The sequence below is a fragment of the Neolamprologus multifasciatus genome, chromosome 8 (assembly GCF_963576455.1).
Source record: "Neolamprologus multifasciatus chromosome 8, fNeoMul1.2, whole genome shotgun sequence".
Taxonomy (NCBI): Eukaryota; Metazoa; Chordata; class Actinopteri; order Cichliformes; family Cichlidae; genus Neolamprologus; species Neolamprologus multifasciatus.
Window position 1 is genome coordinate 14,412,324 of NC_140446.1, and position 12,307 is coordinate 14,424,630.

Sequence of the window (12,307 nt, forward strand, 5' to 3'; positions counted from 1 at the left end):
AATGAACATTTGTATGACAAAACAAGATTTTTCTTTAAAAAAAATGTGTGTAATAGCTACACGTTGGTGAGCCATTGTTTGCATGAGTTTAAAGAGAGTGCGCTGGCTACGTTCAGAATGTTTCACAGCTATAAAGCGGTGTAGCCTCTGCCGTCAAATTGCTGTATGTTTTCTAATTACTGATTGTTTTCATGTTGCTCAGTACACTAGTGATGGGATTTCCGGCTCTTTTTAGAGATCCGGCTCTTACGGTTCGGCTCACTAAAAAGAGCCGGCTCTTTCGGCTCCGAACCGGCTCTTCAGGTTGTTTTGTTGCTTTAATTAATTTATTATTAACAATAATATTAAATTATGCACAAAAGGAATTACTAACGTAAAAAAAGTGGTTTTATTGATATATGTTTATATATAAATATATGCGGTGGCCCCTAGAGACAAAACACGTACAAACTCCAAAACACATTTCTAGCATGAACTGAACTTCCAAAGCAGAGCTACTAGATCACTTAAATTACACAATTGAAAGCATGTGTGTATTGTTTGTGTATTTATACACAGGCACTCATATATATTCAAATAATTTAAAAACAATGTACCTGTTACTACCACACACCAAATCCGGTCGTTGGTACTTGCTGGCTTGTGTAGCCACTAGGTAACAAAAGCTCAACACTGCGCCTAGCATTCTGGAGCACTTCTGTTGACTTTTGTACGTGTTTTGAGTTTTTATGTGCTTCTGAGTTTTTACGTGCTTCGGAGTTTGTACGTGTTTTTACGTGTTTTGGAGTTTGTACGTGCTTCAGGGTTTGTACGTGATTTGAAGTTTGTATGTGCTTTGTCTCTAGGGGCCACCGTAAATATACTTTTATTTATTCACTCCACATAAAATGTAATAAATAAATCATATAATACAAAAACCAACTATTCACATTTCAACTTTTAACTATTTAAATTTTCAGCTTTTTCCTTTTACAAATTTAAAGTGAAACAACACAAAACACTGCAAACCACAACACAATTAAATACAAATTAAAATATGAAAACAAAAAGAACATGCATATTCTCTGTTATATGGGCCCGCATGAATAAACTTTCTGAATCCTTTATCATCTGCAACTGAAAATAGTTGTGGATGATTACTATACCTTTCTAATGTGAGATTGTTGTCCCTGGCTTTCTTTCTCTCCCTCCGGCTCTGTTCCTGTGCTACTGAGTGTAACTACCGCCCCTCCCCCCTCTGCCCAGCGTAAAGCACAAGGCTCGCGTGCTGAGTGAAGCAGAAAAAAAGTGCGAGAGAGAGGCTGAGAGAAAGAAAAAAAAAAAAAAACACGTGACGGCTCGCGATAAGGAACCGGCTCGCGTCGTTCACTTCAACGAACCGGCTCTAAGAGCCATTTCGTTCGCGAACGACCCATCACTACAGTACACTGTGGGTGAAAGAGAACATTAATACAGTGCCGGACAAACAAGCACAAGTTACTTCTGTTTGAGCTGGTTGGTTATGGTGCATGTTGGTTTGAACCCTGGTTACCGTAGGCCACTGACATTCCCTGTTGACTTCTGCTTGGGTGGGTGTATGATTTGCTTAACATTCTTTATATAAGCTATGTTTTTTTTTCTCTCTCTGAGGCAGTTGTTTGGGCTCAAATGCCTAACAGGTCATTTCACCCCAACCCACCTTTGCTGGGTCAAGTCGATATTTAGTTTAGTTTTCTAAACATAATATCATGTCTTATCATTATGGAAATATCCATGCAGATGGTTAATATTTTATCTCAAGGTGTACTTGATTTATACTGATATATTTTTTTATTTTCATTTATGAGCTTTTCACAGAGGGAAGTCATTTTCACTGAAATACACGGTGGCAGATCTTAAATATAGTGCATAATGCAATCCAATACAACACCCAAGCAAGAAATACCACATTTATGAATCTTACAATGTTAAAAGCTTGTGACTCCTTTTGAGACTCGAAACGACTGTGTCGGTTTCTGAGCCTGTACTTTTTTTGATGTCTTTATTTACAGTACTAAACTGAAACATGATGCTGTAGCAAAAGGCCAGTCCTTAATGCAGGTGATGATAAAGTATCTCAAAGAGGGATGACTGCTTAAGAAGCAAACCAAAAGACTCAATCTGTACGTAGGTTGATCGCGACATTTGACAAAATTTCGTTAATATTGCCGTTTGCTTAAGTTAACCAAGCATAATTGGTAAGGGTTATATACTGGTGCGACTCAAGGTCCAGACGTGGTACATAGCTTTGCAGACCCATATCTGCATTTTGGGTACTGCCTCTTGGCGACACTGTGAAATATGTAGCATACCCAGTAGTCTGGGCCACTTTTGTTTGCTCTCCTTTAGCTCACTGCCTACTGAGGGAAAAACAGAGGTCCGAACTTACAATGATACTTTTTGAAGCAAAGTAAAATCTAGTGTAAAAAAAGCTATTAAAACAGTCCCCTGCAGTCACTGTATCGGCTTTCCTCGCATGTTCTTTACTATTTTTATTCCTGTTTTTTGCACTTCATCACCACCATCATTAGTGGTGAGCTTTGCTGTGTTCTTTCCCTGTCATGACCAGGCCAATTTTTCAACCAGTCTGCAGGTAACCCTTGCATAATGCAAGGGTTACCTGCTGTTGGAGGACTGCACACAAGTGCCTCTCTGTAAGATTTGCATGGCTTGAATTCCCACATTGCAACTCTCTGCATACCTTGGGAGCTACAAAATCTAATACAAATTCAGGACCATAAATCAAACTTGACAATGGTACAGTATCTTATATTACTTGCGATGAAGATTTTTTTCATGATTAGTAATTATTTCAAACATTCATTCAACATATGTAGGTCTAACTAAAATAAATGACTATATAGTCTATAAATGATTGCCCATATATGCTTTTTCTTCTCTCTGCTGGCTGATATATTATGATGCCACTAGGTTCTACTAGAAATATTTTAGTGTATAATAAGAATCATGTTATTTATATTCAATAACTTTCCTGAAGCTTGTAAAGTACCATTTTTTTTGTGAAGTGTTCCTATAGTAGCGCTTCACCTGAGTTGAAGGCAGATTGTAATCGGTCCGCCGTCAAAGAGGTGCTGATGATAGCAATCGGGAAGAGCGGCAAGACTGCGGATCAGTTTCAGGACCTCATCTGTGGAGAAAGAAGGTAGATAATTTACACCAAAGTCAGTCAGGTCAGCAGAGGAAGTGGTGAGGGGAATTGAGGACAGGAGTTGTGGGTAGCTGGTAGAAAAAGCCTTGAATGTTGTTAAACTCCTTGGGAGTCTGCGTGACACAGCCTCCAGAATTAAGAGAATTTAGAGGCATGTGAGATATACAGTATGGAGACTAATTTGCTGGGGTTAGAAGCATGGGATTGGAATTACATAAAGGGGATAAGGTGCCATCTGAAAGAAATGTTGATAAGAAAGTGAGGAGCAAATAAGAGTGAGACAGGTCATCAGACATGCCCGATTTGAGCCACTTACTTACAGCAACATGAACTCGAGTTCATTCCATTTGCAAGGCTTCAGACAGCAAGGAGTCAGGTGGATTGACAGGGAAGTACAGAAGAAAGCGAGCAGAGAAGGTCAAATGTGGCGGTGGGGCAGATATGGATTTAGTGTAGTTGCTTTACAAAAAGAGTGTCAAGTGGAGGAAGTGAGAGAAGGGTGGACAAGAAGTAAGAAGGATGGAAAGATGCTCCTGGTTATTTTGCCAGGTGGTGATAGTGTGAAGCATGATGTATATTGAACCTAAACATTTTAGAAGTTAAACCGAGCAAAGTGAATGTTATTACACTGTGAAAGAGCCTGACAGAGCGGTGTAGAGGACAAATAAAAACTTCATACATCATCTTAATAGAAATCTGCTGTTTATCAGGCGTCCATGTAACACTGCAGGAAAACTACACACGCACAAAAAAAGAGTGGGCGCCATCGATAGCACTGCAGAAAATGGTGAGGTTGTGTTTAGCAGTCAATTTAAAGATCCATGTGTTATTTCTATGCTCAAGCAAAGCAAACACCCAAATGAATGTTTGGGTTTCAAAAAGTGTTTGCAGTCAGCAGTCAGTCTGGGAGATATGGAAGAAATATGAATTTGAAGAAAAGTGTGGCACCTTTGCTTGACAGTCATATCATACATGTGTGAAAACACCTTTGCTGACTTCCTAGTAATAAATAGAATTATTGCACGTGCATTATCAGGCTAAACAGTTTACAGCTAAAAAAAAAAAAAATCAAATTAATGGAAAAGTTTCATTTTCTTTGCAGTTTCCATGGGAATTATTTTCAAATGTTTGTCAGTCTTTCATACCAAAACACATCATCAACAGGCTTAATGTGCACACACACAGAGTATTTATTTATGACGTGCGTGCTACACGTACCGAACATTTATTTCACTTAAGTGCTCAGAGCTCTGCTATATGATTTTACCCAACTAATAACAGAACTAATTCTGACTCGAGCGATGAAATGCCTGCTACTCGGTATCCATCCTCTTTAGAACTATCCTTCAGTGACACAATTCATTTCTGTTTAAAATGAATTGCTGTGACCTTTGAATAATTGGTAGTAACCTTAAACAAATTGAAGCTCTTGCAAAACGGATTTCTGTCTATCATTAGATGACTAAAACTGTGTGTTTTTTCTTTTTCAACTTTTTGCACAATGCAAAAACAAAACTGATCATACCACATATTACTCTTTGGGATAATTTCGTGATTATCCATTTTCTCTGTCTGAAAAAATACCTGTTACATCCGGAGCTTACTCCAACAATGTGTTGATAAAACTTTTACTAATGCTTCCCTGCTGATATGGTGTATTATCCTTTAGGGAAAATTTGAGGACACAATCTAACTGTACCTTTGGGTATCCAGGGTGTGGTTTCAAAAAAACCCTAATTTGTATAGTAGCCTTTTTCACACACGAACTGCATCCCTGAATTTTCGCGAGTGGAGCTGCATGGGGGAAGGCAAATGTCTGAATGGTGTTTAACACGCCAGTTGTTATGATTCATTAGCTTGTCGAAGGACCTTTTGCAGCAGTAATTTGAAGTTATCTGTTTCTGCATCACTTTATCAGTCTCTCACTTTATCAGTCTCTCAAATAATTGCGGAGGAATTTTGGCCTTCTCTTCTTCGCAACGTTCCTTCAGCTCATTTACATTTGCAGGCATTCATATATGCACAGCTCTCTTAAGGTCCTGCCACAGCATTTCAGTGTGAGGGGTTTGAGGTCTGGACTCCAACCTAATCGAAATGAGCCATTGGAATGCCTCCATTCTTTTCTTTTTCGGCCACTCTGCTGCTGATTTCGTGGTTTGCTTGGGATCGTTGTCCTGTCAAATGGTACAAAACATGCCCTAATCATTACCCCTACACCATCACAGTGCATGTGAGGTGTTTATGCTCACATAATGTGGCACAGTGCAAATATGGCACAGTGCTTTCTGGTCAAACCTTTCCACTTTGGTCTCGTCTGTTTAAAGGAGATTATTCCAGAAGTCTTGTGGTTTGTTTAGATGAAACACTGCAAGCCTAAACCATGCTGCCATGTCCCTTTTATCGGGAAAAAGCCTTCTCCTGTCAGCCCTTCCAAACAAGCCATCCTTTTTCAGTCTTTATCTAATTGTCCTGTCATAAACTGAGGCCTGTAGAGTCTGAGATGTAGCTGTTTGGTTTTTGGAGTTTCTCTGAGCGTTGCACTGTCTGACCTTGGGGTGAATTTGCTGGGACGCCCACTCTTGGGAAGATTGTAGCATCGTGTTAACAGACACTTGGATGCTCCAGTGCGGCAAACTGCCAGACTTTGTGCTTTTACAGACATGGTTGCACTTGCTGATGATCAGTTAATCAGATATATTTCATTAGTTGCACCTTGCTGCTACTTAACCCCTCAACTCTAACGGGAGCAGTATTTTTTCATAGCACTGCATGGAGTCCAGTAAAAACTCTTTTTCACGTGAGTGTAGTGAATGTGAAAAGAGCGATACTGTTATTTTATTTGCCTTTCACTTCCTATGAAAAGATAATAATATATTGTCTTGGGGTTAGAACTTTAATGTTTAGCTTATATTACAAATGGAGTTATTCAGTTGGGCATTTGAGACACATGAAATGTTAGAAAGTTACATTGTGGGAAATGTGCGATCAAATGTTTATACAGCTCGGCCCATATTACTGATGAAGTGTTGGGATGTTTTTTTGCCTCTGTGTGCTCAATATTGACCACTTTTATTTAATCTATTCTCAGTTCTCCAGCTTTATAAAAGAGGTAAACAAGTATTTTCCTTTCTTACATTGTTCTTATATAAGAAATAAATATGTGGTCATTTTTATATAGGATAGCTGGAGGGTCAGAAAAATGATTGTTCAACTGGACAAACAAGAGCTTATGCATCCTTGAACAAGACGCTTATCCCTGCAGCGGGAGAGTAAATTTGAAATCTGACTTCCTCTGTGGGAATCGATAATAATTACACTACTATTTTGCAAGTGACACGTTTGATTGGTGATGGTAACTCAGCCCCTCACAGCAATAATATTTTGTAAAGACAGAAATTTTTCAAATAACATTGGTTTTTAATTGCATTACGCTGCTGGGCTTGCATACCTCTCATCACTGTAGGCTTACTCCAAAAGGAAAAACATTACGGAACTCTAATGGGAAAATCACATATCCTTTGGCACACAGTGTAATTGCAGGAAGTTACATGCATTCAAATGTGAAAGGTTAGGAGTAACAAAAAAGGCAATTAGCTTTCCTCAGCCATTTTACAAAAATTCCCGTGAGACATGGTAAACAAACAAAAAGGCCGACTATTTTTCCCTCGCCAAGCTCAACGCATGCATATTTAAGGCTTAAGTGGAAAGTAACCACCACGTCGAGCTTACATTTTTAGGAGATCACAAAAGACCCCCCTCAGCGTTCCCCATTTGTTGCTCTCTGTGGTGAAATGCTTTGCTATTGTCATCCTCACAACAAAAGAAAAACAATCCATAAAAGGTCTCTTTAATGGGAGTACTACAAAAATTTAGAAATCTTCATCTCTTTGCTTTCCCCCTGCTGCTCTCGTTTGCCGCTCTCTGTTTTTACAGTGATACACTGGCAGGTTACAGCAGGTTTAAAGTTACTTTATCACCCTCCATTAGGAGCCATGTCCTGCATTACAGCCATGTCAGTGACAGATCAATACAATGCAGGGGAGTTTGAATCGGTCCCGGAGAGCTCCTTGATTCTCTCTATAAAATTTGTGTGACGTCCAGATGTTGAGACCGTTCGCTGAAAACCACGTAATGAGCAAGTGAAATGTCTCTGCACGTCACCTATTGAGCTTTCTATGCTCAAAATAAATATAAACAAAAAATATATATTTGGATCTCGTAGTTTTAGATTTGTTGTTGATGATATTTCTTTCTTTTTTTTAAAATAACAAATTGGTTTTCATGGTGCTGTTGGTTCCCGTGTACGTGACTTTAACTTCGAGGCATGAATTTAAATTGAACTTCATATCCACAGTTTAGTGCGCCTTTGAGTTTGTTCATTATTTTTCCTGCTCTATGTGATGATATCTTGACATATATCACACACACATTGTGCTCCAGTACTGGATTCGAATCACAAATACGAGGTCGGTCTCATTCATTTCTGATATTGACAGCGCAGTAAAGCTGCGAGCAAAATCCAATTTTTATGTATCGAGACTTGTCAATGAATGTATCCTGGCATGACTGTGGAAAAGAACTCACATTGAAAGGAACCGCAGGGTAACTACTTCCTTGTGAAAACACTTCCACTCATCCAAGTTATCCCCGTCCTTTTTTGAGGGTTTTCCTCATATAAAGTCTTGGATTGAGGGTAGTCTTAGCAAAGTCTGACCTAGGTCACATCTGTTCAAAATTCAGTCCCCGTTTGCTTAAGCAAGGCGTATCACAGCCCTGCTTTTCTCTCCCTTCAGAACCAGGGGCGCAGTAGGGGCTGTCATTTCATTGCATTTAGGACACGAACGAAGATGCTTATCTTAATCTTCTCTGAGGAAATATTAAAGTAGAGCAGAGTTTCTGGCTGCCTTGAAAATTGACCCAAAAATCTATAACTCCAGAGTCACATTTGTGACAGGATCCCTTTGTAATACAACTGAACAGAATTACACAGTTGCGCATCACTGCAACAATGAGATATCAACCTTTTTCCCTTTGACCGGTTAAGCATGTGATTATGTGGACAATAGCACGGAAGCTACGCTAGAAGGTTATCTTAAAACCCAAAGATCTTCCTCACATACAGGAGAAAATGTTCTTCCTAATCACATAACACTGTTGCCAGAGTTCATCTTGTATTGTTATGTAATCTGGCAGGAGCATACCTCCTGGAACCCACTCATCCTTGTCCTACAGTCTGCCTCTTTCAGCCTCTGCTCAAGAAAAGACACTCTTCTGTTAATGTACCATGTAGTGCAACTCGAAGTCCTATATTTGGGTGGAAGAGTTCCTGTATGTGTCATGTAAGAGATTTCTTTTCACGTCTCAATAAGGGATCCTACTTTTCTGTTTATATGAAAGTACTGTATAACCTAACTTTGCTGTCAAATTGGATGCCCTCCCCATAGCAGCTGCTCGGATTGTATAATATATCTCATCTTTCAAACTGTCCCCTCATTAGGTTTCCGTGACCCAATTTCAGTTGCTAGGCTGTCAAAATTACACAAATTGTCAGCTTGTAGACCTTCTCCCTGACCACCATGGCGTTTGTATGCTATCTAGTGGAAAGCAGATGGTCCTCTTTGCACTCTCCAACCTACTGTTTATACAAGACGTGAATTTTGTACATTTATTCTGTTCCACTCTGTTGTCATTTACATTCCGTGATGGATTTCCAATGCCGCCTCTGCAGTCAGCAAAACTGTCCATCACATTACTCTTGTGTTGGCTGAGCACAAGAGACAAACAACATGGAAACGCACTTGTGAAAAGTCCTATTAGTAATTGTTTCCTAGTGCAGATAGCGGTCAAAAACTCTACGGAGCTTCTTCAAAGGTTTCATAAACACTGAATATTTTAGCATTCATGGAGCCCTGTTGATCGTGAGTGTAAAAGAAAGGAAACCAAAATGTGGATAAGAGTAAATGTCCTTGAACATATGTGAAGTATAGTATGCTCTTTCCGCTATAGTTCTGCTGTTGAAAGAAAAATGTAATTTTCAAATGAGTTATGCTGATTATTCTTATTTTGCCTTTTATCTAAAGCCATCTACAGTGTTATATGAAGACACGATGAACACGCCGGATATGAAGGAAAAAAACCCCGGATAACTCATGGCCATGCTTACTTTGACATTGTGCTGACATAATATTACTTACTTATTTGCTTTAGGCTGATATCAGTTTTAATTTGCTGAATGTCATATTATTGAAAATTATTTTATATGTTTAAATGGTCATATATCGTCTCACTTTCATGCTGACATGAAAGGGGTTCACTCGTAAAGAAAAAACTATTTTAGATACTATTGAATTGAATGTGATTTTTAGAAAAAAATGAATTTTCTTTCAAAATTATACTTAATTTTTAATTATGGGCTTCTATCAATGCTTATTTTGTCTGCTTGCACATGAAGCCCAAATGTAAGTTGATATCTGTCGTATGCCGGAATCATCCTGTGAGCAGCAAGTGGGATTACATCTGGATTATTTAAAAGTGTTTACCAGTGAAATGTTATTCTTTATGTTACAGTACATTAACAGAATATAATTAATGAGCCAATATGCTTATGTTTAAATCATGCTTTGAAAAAAAAAATCACCAGAATATGCAACGAGAAGCCGATTTATGTAGACTAGAATGGATTTTATCAGTAAATATTGTGTATCGAATTGCTGTTATTTATACAACAATGGAAGATATTCGCTTTTTTCCATATATGTGCATATGCTTGCAAGTGATTATGTATTTTACAGAGAAGGTTGCTCTCACAGTGATTTATTATAGTTGACTCTCACTCCAAAATCAAAGCCAGAAAAATATGACTGGGACATCCATACATGATGAATATTTTAACTGAAACCAAACGGAATGGAGAAATTAAATTAGTTTTTTTAGAAGACGACCATGATCTGATGGAATTGCTTTTCATTATTGTTGGGACTAGACAACAACACCGCACAAAGCAGCACAGCCGAGAATTTAATAAACTTATGCACAAAGCGGCATCTCAATAATTGCGATACGACAAAATATGTTTCTATATATTTACCGCGAAAATATAACAAGAAAAACGAGGATTAGTCGTTAGATTGTATCAGAAATGATCCGTATTTTTCCAAAAGCAATAACAAAGGAACAATTTTTTTTGTTATGGTTTCAAACTAATTGCTGGATTCTTTTATTTTTGTATTCAAGCATACAGTTTACATTACATATAGTCAGTGCAAGGAACCGGCACGACTGAGATTAGTCAGAATATAAATATGAGGCACACTTGTCTCATGTCATCTGTTATTCCTCTGATCCGCACTCACACATGCTGGTAAGATTAGAGAATATTTTTTCTTGGAGTGGTATTAAACACAGAAGCAGTGCAGTAGTTATGTAATGTTATAAGCAGACGTGAATATCCCCAGCGTTACAGTGGTTTCTTCTTCTTACAGCAAAAATTACGTGTGGATGAGTGAGACACATCTGGGCAGCGGTGCCCCGTAGCCCTTTACACTGTATTAGGCCAAGAAAGGTTAATCTGCTGAGTTCAGAGTGTTTCAGTGTCAACCGTTCCCTGGGAGCTTTTTTGTGCACGCTGAAGTAATAGCTAGGGTTACAGCTGGTGAGAAAAATTGCTCAATAGAATAAAAGAATGTTGTGGAATCGCAAGATCAAGATCTTTGATAGGAAATTGAGGTGCAGACAGAAAGCTTTTAACTATAGTCTGCACTAATGAAGCCAAAATAGGCAGAAATCCAGTCCATATTCTTTCTAAGTGATGCACAGTCATTTCTGTGACGGCTCTGCTGTACATCATAGCTGTACATCATAGCTGTGCAATCGTAGCACCTTTACATGATGGAGAGGAGGAAGTGGGGGAGGAAAGCAATAGAAATAGCTCATTTAAATTAGTAAAGACTTGACAGAAGCAACCCAATGATTTATTCAAGGAATTGAAATAATTTCACTCTCTTCTGTGTCCTTGTCTGTCTAGCAGTTTTTATTTTGCATAATATAAGACACTCGGGCAGCTTACGCTAATATTGCTCCAAACACCAGTTTTATATACAGATGGCATCAGAGATAAAGACAAACACAAAGTTTTTTGTTTTTTTTTAAAAATTGTGTTCTTGCTTTCTAAAGTTGCTCTACCTTCTGTGAGTGGTTAGATGGCACTCAATAATTTATGACAGACACCCTAAATATCTGTGTGGGAGTGATGCTCATCTTAGCTCTGAAATTTTTTCCAGAGACTTTTGTGTAGTTTAAGACACTTTCAGGCACGAAAATGGCAAAAAGGATGGAGCTTGAAATGTTACTTGAGACTGAGCAGCCCGACTGTAAATTAAAGGTTTGAAATGACATAAAAGGAGCTCGTGTTGTGTGTGTGTATTTTAAACACTGTATTTACAGATGCAAGTAGAAGAGCGCAGGCCTCGTTCAGCATCTGTAAGAGTTATATTATAGCAATAATAATCTGGTTCTCTTTTGACAAATGGAAAGCTTAACACAGACTCTATAGCTCACTTTTTCTTCGTCCAGTTATTTATTTAAACGTAATCTAGAGCTGTTCGTTTGCACTTCAAATAAAACATCTGATTTATACAAGGCTTTTTTGCAATAAAAGCCGAAATGCATCACGTTTGAAACCATCACCATCATCATGCGCGCTATGTCAAGCGGCGAAAGAGGCAGGCATTAATTTTATCATCTCATTTCTCGTTTCATTTGATGTTGACATAAATATCCTGCACAGCAGTGGGGCTGTGATAAAAAAGTTTGTTTTTATGGACATGCACACTGAATCCTTGTATGCAGAGCTTACAGGGACTCTTGCCAAACCAAGCAGAGACACAGCCAACAATGCTAAGAGGTGGCTTAAAATTCACCCGCCCACCAACCCCTCCCCCTTGCAGCCCGACTGCAGCCTGGCATTTTGCACTGAAATGTAAAGCTCCTCACTCATTTGTATCAGTCTGGAAAGGTATCAGCACACGAACAAACGATTCCACCCAACAAATCAAAGGGATTTTCTTTCTTCTGCTGAATTTGCATGGAGCCTCGTGCTGTTGCTTCAACCTTCTGATAGCA

The 12,307-nt window shown here is 38.6% G+C and overlaps 1 protein-coding gene and 1 long non-coding RNA gene across 2 annotated transcripts in view; one reads left to right on the forward strand and one right to left on the reverse strand.

Moving 5' to 3' along the window:
- The window catches only part of nrg3b (neuregulin 3b), a 216,640-nt gene that overhangs the window by 122,045 nt on the left and 82,288 nt on the right, over nt 1–12,307 (forward strand). The gene's annotated exons all lie outside the window — the stretch shown is intronic.
- LOC146512697 (uncharacterized) lies at nt 38–2,043 on the reverse strand. Its single transcript, XR_014875798.1, has 2 exons — nt 1,419–2,043; nt 38–197 (listed from the first exon to the last, which is right to left on the reverse strand). It is a non-coding gene; the product is annotated as an uncharacterized LOC146512697 (long non-coding RNA).